The sequence below is a fragment of the Lactuca sativa genome, chromosome 1 (genome assembly GCF_002870075.4).
Source record: "Lactuca sativa cultivar Salinas chromosome 1, Lsat_Salinas_v11, whole genome shotgun sequence".
Lineage (NCBI taxonomy): Eukaryota > Viridiplantae > Streptophyta > Magnoliopsida > Asterales > Asteraceae > Lactuca > Lactuca sativa.
Window position 1 is genome coordinate 60,085,491 of NC_056623.2, and position 5,936 is coordinate 60,091,426.

General features: G+C 33.8%; 1 long non-coding RNA gene across 1 annotated transcript; it reads right to left on the reverse strand.

Annotated features, from left to right (window-relative positions):
- Positions 1-2,173: 2,173 nt before the first annotated feature.
- LOC111905061 (uncharacterized) lies at positions 2,174-4,939 on the reverse strand. The gene is made up of 6 exons (XR_006187116.2): positions 4,851-4,939; positions 4,466-4,549; positions 4,268-4,367; positions 3,990-4,074; positions 3,687-3,876; positions 2,174-3,610 (listed from the first exon to the last, which is right to left on the reverse strand). It is a non-coding gene; the product is annotated as an uncharacterized LOC111905061 (long non-coding RNA).
- Positions 4,940-5,936: the final 997 nt, after the last annotated feature.

Consider the following 5,936-nt stretch of genomic DNA (forward strand, 5'->3'; position numbering starts at 1 on the left):
GAAAAAGAGACCACACCCCCACCTCCTTAGAATGTCATCAACGATGTCACATTTGTTGCCTTTTGCCCTTTAAACTGTGGGTACCACCGTACCAGTTTATTACAGAATAATTGCCCGTGGCTCACTACCTGCATGTTTACATTAACAAAGATTCCTACTAAAATATTCCTCAGACAAATTTTTTATATTATAAATCTAATAATTTTGAAGCTACGAAATAATAAACAAGTTTCCTAATAATTAATACCAAAAGTACATTAAATAAGTCCATAAGCGAAAAAATATCCTTTAAATAATAATGTTGTAAATGTTTTGTAATGCAAACAGACAAACATAATGCTCGTTTATTTTGTGCATATGATTACATTTAATATCAATCTCATTTATTTTTAAATAATAAACATACAACTTTAATCGTTTTAAATTATCTTTATTGACATTTAGTATCAAAGTTTATTATTAACTAGGGAAGAACTACGTTTTGCGGGGTTGGATATGCCAAAGATATGGCCAGAACAGGAAGATTTTATTTAGTTATATTAAATTGGTTTTGTAGTCCCAATCCTTAAGAGAAGATTATTTAGTTGACCTTCAACATTTGACTATTGCAGCCTTGTCACACATTCTTCGTTAAAGTATGTATTTACTCTTATTCAAATGTTACATTCCATCCTAATAAGAAGCATTCTTTATTTTTACATATAGAAACTTTATTTATTCATATGTTTTTTCATAGTCTGAAAGTTGATTTAGAGCAAATGTGAAATGATGTGAAAACTCAAAACTTTTAGCATGACTACAATATATATAAAAGACAAAATGAAAATAAAAGTGTATTTTTGTTTAATATCTGATGTTAATTGGAAACCCATTACTATCTTTAGTGATAAAATCTGTCTCGTTAAGCATACCGATACTAAGGAATTTGTAAAATTTCAAGAAATATATCATGTTATTTATAATTCCAAAAACCAATCACCAACTATAAAGTAATAATTTTTTATCCTTATTTACTCTTATTCAAATGTTACATTCCATCCTAATAAGAAGCATTCTTTATTTTTACATATAGAAACTTTATTTATTCATATGTTTTTTCATATTCTGAAAGTTGATTTAGAGCAAATGTGAAATGATGTGAAAACTCAAAACTTTTAGCATGACTACAATATATATAAAAGACAAAATGTAAATAAAAGTGTATTTTTGTTTAATATCTGATGTTAATTGGAAACCCATTACTATCTTTAGTGATAAAATCTGTCTCGTTAAGCATACCGATACTAAGGAATTTGTAAAATTTCAAGAAATATATCATGTTATTTATAATTCCAAAAACCAATCACCAACTATAAAGTAATAATTTTTTATCCTTACTAAAAAAGTCATGGAAAATTCAAATTACAATAGTACCCTTCTCACTAGCTGTGTAGGCGTATCAAGAGACTGAGGATGAGTATATGTATAAAATACAAAATCAAACATAATTTAGATTCACACGTTAGCAAACATATTAAAATACATCATAAAAGAAACATTGGTGGTTGTTACCATCAAAAAGTTTCTCCTATTTATGTGATGTGGTCCGTTTTTTATTTATTTGTACAATCTGATAAAATAATTCATCGTTAAACTTTATTTTTTTGCTTAGTTCCACAACCAAAATATGAATAAAAAATAAACTCTTAGAAATATTGCTTAGTTCCACAAGTCGTTCTTTCGAAAAGAACCAAAGCTCAAAGGTCGTAAATCATTGGTGTTTTCCTAGATGACATCAATAACCTGAATAGTATAAGGAATAAAAATTTGAAAAATCAAGAAACATAGATGGATAAGTGTAACGATCCATTTTTCACGTCCAAAAATTTCATTTTTCAATCAATATTTAGTAAAATCATTCGCAAATAAACATTGTCTAATCAAACCATTTCATATTCTATGAACACTCGTCGAGTTCATCTTCATCCGATGAACACTCTATGCTGAGACTCGCCGAGTTGTATGAACAACTCGCCGAGTTTGTTCTTAAGGTAAGAAGATGACCTTGGACTTGCCGAGTCAGGGCATTGACTCGCCGAGTCCCTCCATGGGTGAGTCTCGCTTCCGACTCACTGAGTCCTCCCATGACTCACAACCCCACTCAGCAAACACGAAAAGGAGGAAAACTCGGGGACTCGCGACTCGACTCGTCGAGTCCGATGAACGACTCGTCGAGTCGTTCTCATGCAGTTACTACATACTCGATTTTGCTTGAATCCAACTCATGCCATACATAGATCTGGGCTCTTAGGGTAGGTTTTACACGTAAAGTTTCCAACTTTACGTGTATACATGCATAGGATGGGGATTTAAGGCTTAATAAAGGCTAAAATGGTAGATCTAGGACATTCAAGCAATTTACTTCCATAAAGGCCATGGATCTGAGCTCCTGGAGCTCAAACATGCCTAGATCTAGAGGTTAATCAACTCATTACCATCCCTAATCCATAAACAAGCTTGGAAATGGCTCAAGAAGGACTCTAATGGTGCTCTAAGGGACTCTTAGCATAAAAACAGAAGGAAACTGAGTTATACCTCAAAGAATCTCTGAAATAACACCAAGATATCTGACCTCCTTCTTCTCCTCTTGATCTACCCTCCTTTTTCTCTCAAAATCTTCAAGAAATCACACCAAAACACTTCAATCTCACAAGAAACGGGGTTAGGACGATATAGGAAGCTCTGAGGGTGAAGGAGTCGGGCTTGGGGCGCATAAGGTTGGTTTAAATAGGGTGCAAACCCTTGAAATTAGGGTTTCATCCAGACAGCGGGGACTCGCCGAGTCCATAATATGGACTCGCCGAGTCGCCAACTTAAACGTGCTCAAATATCCCGGCTCTACTCGGCAAGTCGGGCCTACAACTCGCCGAGTCCAAGGCTAAAAATGTAAATTACTTAGATAGGTCATACGTACCAGGAACCAGGTGCTACAATAAATGTTTTATAAAAATATTAGCAATGTATCTTTTTTTCTAAGTTCGGGACGAAAAAAAACTTCCAAGTGGATAAAGTCTAGTATCAGATCGATTGGTAAACCTTGGGGAGTAGATGTCAGTTGAGAAGGGGTTCTTGGAAGCAGTTTCTTTGGAATAAACCGATGAACCAAAAAAAATACTAAATTCCAGTCCTAAACCAAAAAACACAGAAACAAAATGAAGAAAGATATTAAAGATTGGGGTCGATGAGTCTAGTATGAAATAAGAAATCCTTTGCAAACAAAGAAAGTTGGAATTTCTGGTTTATTCTAGTTGAGAAATTTTATTTCTAATTGTAAGAATGTCTTCTGAACCAAGAATTTGCAGGAATCTGGTGAATTGAAACCACTCTGATAAGCAAGCAGTGGACAACCTCTTAATTTATTGAAAAAGAAGAAGAAGAAGAAAAGTAGGATGAAGATTAAATATGATATGGACCTTCTCAATGAGGCTGTTGTGAACCAACTATGGTCATTGAAATCTTCGGGTTCTAGAATCTTGAAATTTGAGTTTGAGCTTTTGGATGATAGATCTTTTACTTGAGGTAAATGCAACAATATTTTATCATTGAAGCCATATCCATGCAAGCCCTGAAACTAAAGGGCAAAACGGTCATAAAAAAAGTAAAGAACATTTTTTGTATTTAAGTGTATAGGATGAAGGCAATAATACCATTTTCCTAAAAAAAGAATAAGAGATCACCATCATGTTGTTCTTTTGAATCCCTTCCACCAATGAAATATAAATCTAAGACATCATGCCAAAACTTTTGATCCATTTCAATATCTGAAGCATCTTGCTCATCTACTACAACTTTCCTATTAAATTTGAATGTCTCTTCACCATACTCAACAACTGATACCTATAAGAAAAACATGAATTTTAGTAATCAGAATTTTGGATATCAAATTTGCATAAAGAAATTAAATCATTTTTACAAAAGGATACGAAATAAAGAATGAATTGTATGCTTACCTAGAAGGGGATTCCCCTCCATCACCAAGCATTTTCTTTTCTCCCTAAAGTTTAGAGCTTCATTAATGAATTCAATATGGGATCACTGTAGGAAAAGACAATGTTAAAGGAAATCATGGGAATCTAAAGAAGAAAAGGATGATGACAGAAAAAGATGTTGAAAGTACATTTTCTATAAAAAGAAGTAGGACGTTGTGATAGCAAAAGAAACCACATTGTTATTTCTTGCATTTATCCCTATAATCTAAAAGAAAAGAGAATTGAAAGTATGCAAGAACCTATTTTGTTCGAATTTTGAAGCTTTGCTATCACCTCTCCCAAGCTAGCATCTCTATGGATTCCAAACCTGACCTCCCAGACTTGATCTCCCTGCATCACCTATTAAATCAAAAGAGTAAAAAATCATGTAAGAACTTTTGTGAGTTCTTATTAAATATATTTTGATTAATAAGAATATGTGATATTATTTCTATTACCTGCTGAAAGCCATGTGTAGAATCATTCATGTTGATCCTTAAAATAATTCACATGCCCAAAGGCCAATCAGTCCAACTCAAAACCTAATTTAGTGCAAAACTAAGAACAAAATCATACTTTAGAAAATGAATACTTGGATTCAAGTTTTTGATCGACAAATAAACTCTTCATCAACTCTAAAATGGATATATTTGTTTAATGTATAAGAAACAATAGCACAACAATGTATGTAGAGGCAAAATTTAGGAAGTAGATATAAAATTTATTAGATATTTGAATCACCTTCATAGAACAGATGCAAATTCACGTATTATTGATTTGGCAACTGTTAGAGGGGTCACCTATGAACAAACAAACTTGGAGAAATAATCTAATCTAATATACCTGATTAAAACTGATAAGGAACTCTCGTAATCAGTAGGAGTCGCTGACAAAGATCCTTTTGTTTCCTTTCCTCCTCACCGGGTCTGTATCAAGCATCATATTGCATAGTAAGGAGGGTATGTCGATAACCATATAAGTGATTAATCCGAAAATTAAAATCGACAAACCATGAAATCAGAAAATTTGAGGGCTTAAACCTACCTGAATTCTGAAACGTTCAATTTGTGAAGTTCCAATCGATAAAAGGGAGATGACCGGAAACCAAAATTGATATGTGAACACAAAAGAAATAGAAGTTGATTTCAGAACCATCGATTCAAAATTTAGGACCAGATTAATTCAAAACAGGGACTAACAACACAAACATTATTGAATTTAGATGAAATATGGGACGCACCTTCTCGATTGTTTTAAAAAGTGCCTTTTTAAGCTCTCTACAACCGATGACAATAGACCATGGGTGGGAGAACGACCGGTCCACTGCCTTGTTTCATGTTATAGAAAGAAGAAAATATGTTTGAGAAAGTTATAAAAGAAGAAGATTTTGTAAATCTAGTATCTAAAGTTCACTAAGACATATTAACAAGTAGTTGGTGTGCAAAACAGAAGTTTTTCAATTCCAACACCAGCTATGCCACTTTTTATGATATCCTTCTATATCTTCGAATAAACAAATTACAGAGTCGATCCCCCAAATTATGCACAAACGGAAATCGGAGAAAACATTGGTACCCTCCCTCTTAATCGATTTCTGATGGTAAATAAGAGGGACTGGTTTGCTGCCGGTGACGAAAAATCACAGCTTTATGGAACAGACATCTCTCAAAAAAGGTAGAAGGTGAAGATGGAGCGGAAGTTTAGAGAGAGATGGATGGTTGTCGAACGTCAGTGGGAAGCATTGAGATGAAGATAATGCATCTGAATTGATTGTAATTGATGGGTGATACGTCTGGGAATTGAGGCGGTGTAGGTGGTGATGCATATGAGAGATGACAAATAGTGAAAGTGAAATATGGGAAGGTGCGAGATGAGACATATGAGGCGGTGGATAGTTACGTGGAGGGAGTAAACTAATCAAAGTGAAGG